Source organism: Colobus angolensis, unplaced genomic scaffold (assembly GCF_000951035.1).
Source record: "Colobus angolensis palliatus isolate OR3802 unplaced genomic scaffold, Cang.pa_1.0 Scaffold187, whole genome shotgun sequence".
NCBI lineage: Eukaryota > Metazoa > Chordata > Mammalia > Primates > Cercopithecidae > Colobus > Colobus angolensis.
Genome location: NW_012115010.1, coordinates 989949 through 992768, shown reverse-complemented (window position 1 = coordinate 992768; position 2820 = coordinate 989949). Strand labels below are relative to the sequence as shown.

The 2820-nt window shown below is 52.6% G+C and overlaps 1 pseudogene; it reads left to right on the top strand.

Moving 5' to 3' along the window:
• The first annotated feature begins 857 nt into the window (after positions 1–857).
• On the top strand, positions 858–2354 carry LOC105510365 (annotated as a pseudogene).
• Positions 2355–2820: the final 466 nt, after the last annotated feature.

The following is a 2820-nucleotide window of genomic DNA, read 5'->3' as shown; positions in this document are numbered from 1 at the left end:
GTAAAGAGCTTGGAAATCACCTCTACACTCAAACAAGTAAAAAGCTGAAAAAACTGAAAAATCAACTCTTGTTAGGTCCATCAGAGAAGTGGGGTCACACAGCAAATTGTTGTGCCCTAAATTGGTGAGCCAGTCAGATAAAATCACAATTTTTTTCTTAGACAGGCTCTTGCTCTGTCTGGAGTACAGTGGCACAATGATAGCTCACTGCAGCCTCAAATACCCGGGCTCAAGCAATTCTTCTGTCTCAGCCTGTCTAATAGTTGGGACTACAAACACGAGCCACCACACCCAGCTAATTTTTCAATTTTTGGTAGAGATGAGGTCTCCCTGTGTTGTCCAGGCTGGTCTCAAACTCCTGGGCTCAAGCAATACTCCTGCCTCAGCCTCCCAAAGTGTTGGGATTACAGGCATGAGCCAAAATGCCCAGCCTGAGAATCACAGTTTATGGGAGCAGAAATTCACAAGCAGCAACCTCCACAGGAACCAGTGCCACTGTAGGAAAACCTGAAGTGTAATCGACAAATTGCTGTAGGCTCAATGTGAGCAACTCTGAACGTTAAAAACCCCAGGGGGCGAGGGTCAGGGGTTAGTGAGGCCAGAAGTGAGTATAATAAAGTGTCTATAGGGAGGCAGGGCCAGAGGAGAAAGTTGGAGTGGTGACCTAAGCAGGCAGTGGTGTGATCTGGAACCAAATGAGCCCGCAGTGCGATGCGGAGATTCCATGAGGCCCTGCTTTGCTCTTCCTCTTGGCCCTGCTCTGCATCCACTGAGACCACTTCCTTCCCGTCCTCATTTTGCTAGCTCCAATCCACAGCTGTTGTTGCAGAGGATGCTAATGGCCCAGGCTCACTTCCATGGGCTATATGGAGGTCCTGCAATCAATGCGTGCCCTCAACTTCAACACCCAACTCAGGTCACTCAGGGAGGCAGGCCATCAGTCTGGTGTGTGATGCGGTGCCTGGTGCTAAGAGGGTGACAAGGAGGAGAAAGCCCTGTAGCTGCCTGTTCAGCTCTATCCTGGGAAAGAGTAACCTGAAATTTGCTAGAATGCCGATCACTCTCAAGGTTTCCACCAGCAGCCTCAACTTCGTGGCCGCAGACTGCCAACAGGACACAGCTGAGGATGTTGCCTACGTTGCCAAAGACCCTGTGAATCAGAAAGCCTGCCACATTCTGGAGTGTCCCAAAGGCCTTCCCAGGATGTCACCAGCACCATTGACCAGGCCTTCGAGTTGCGCTTCAAACAATACCTCAGGAATCCACCCCAACTGGTCACCCCCATGACAGGATGGCTGGCTTTGATGGATCACCTTGGAATGAGGAGGAGGTGGAAGAGCCGCCTGACCATTAGCACTGTAATGACATCCCAGGGAAGGAACCTCCTCTTGGGGAGTTCGTAGACATGAGGCTTCGGGAAGGAGCCGCTGCAGAGGCTGGTTGACCCACTCCACCCAGTGTCTGGTCCCCCAGCCACTTGGGAGCTACACTGCCTGTGGGACAGCCTGCTGGGGGAGATCCAAAAGTCCACAAACAGATGCTACCCCCACCACCCTGTCCAGCAGGCAGAGAGCTCTCCAGTGATCCCTCCTGTGTCAACGTCCAGAACCTAGACAAGGCCCAGCAAGCAGAAGGTGGTGCTGGGCCCCCCATCCTGCCATCAGTGGCAGCGCACCCTGGGACCTCTTTGACATGAAGCCCTTTAAAGATGCTCTTTGGGTGCCTCCCCCTCCCCAGAGGTGTCCGTGGCTGAGCAGCTCCAAGGGGAGCCCTGGTTCCATGGGAAGCTGAGTCAGCAAGAGGCTGAGGCATTGCCACAGCTCCACAGGGACTTCTTGGTGCAGGAGAGCACGACCAAGGCCAGCATGTGCTTACTGGCTTGCAGAGTGCGCAGCCCAAGCACCTGCTACGGGTGGACCCTGAAGGACTGGTTTGGACAAAGTATCACTGCTTTGAGAGTGTCAGTCCCAGCACTTTGGGAGGCCAAGGTGGGCGGATGACGAGGTCAGGAGATCAAGACCATCCTGGCTAACATGGTGAAACCCCGTCTCTACTAAAAATACAAAAATATTAGCTGGGCGTGGTGGCAGGCACCTGTAGTCCCAGCTACTCGGGAGGTTGAGGCAGGAGAATGGCGTAAACCCGGGAGGCGGAGCTTGCAGTGAACCGAGATAGTGCCACTGCACTCCAGCCTGGGCAACAGAGCAAGACTCCGTCTCAAAAAAAATAAAAATAAAAATAAATAAAAAGAGAGTGTCAGTCACTTCATCAGCTACCACATGGACAATCACTGGCCCATCATCTCTGCAGGCAGTGAACTGTATCTATAGCAACTTGTGGAGCCGAAACTGTGATCTGCCCCAGCACTCTCTTCCAGAAGATTCCACCCTATTCCCTAACTCTCGGGACCCCATTTGGGAGTGTTTTGTGGGTTTGGCCTTGTGTCAGAGCTGAGAGTAGTGTGGACACTGGGTTTAGTACCCAGCTAAGTGAGAGAGTTTGAGTCAGAAGCCTGGGGAGAATCCTGCTGCTCCCCAAACATTAATCCCCGAAGTATTAATGGACACAGTGGCCCCTTACCTAGGCCTTTCCTGTGCCAACCGGATGCCCCTTCCCCAAGAAGGTGAGTACTTGTCATGGAAAATGTCCTGTGGTGAGAGGCCCAGTGGAGCAGTCACCCTTCTGGGCAAGGGGGAACAAATCACACCCCTGAGCTCTGTGTTGTACCCCTTCCACAGCCCCCACCCTATGTTTAAACTTTGTGCCTTTGACCATCTCCTAGGTCTGAAGATATTTTATGCAAACAGTTCATGCCAGATG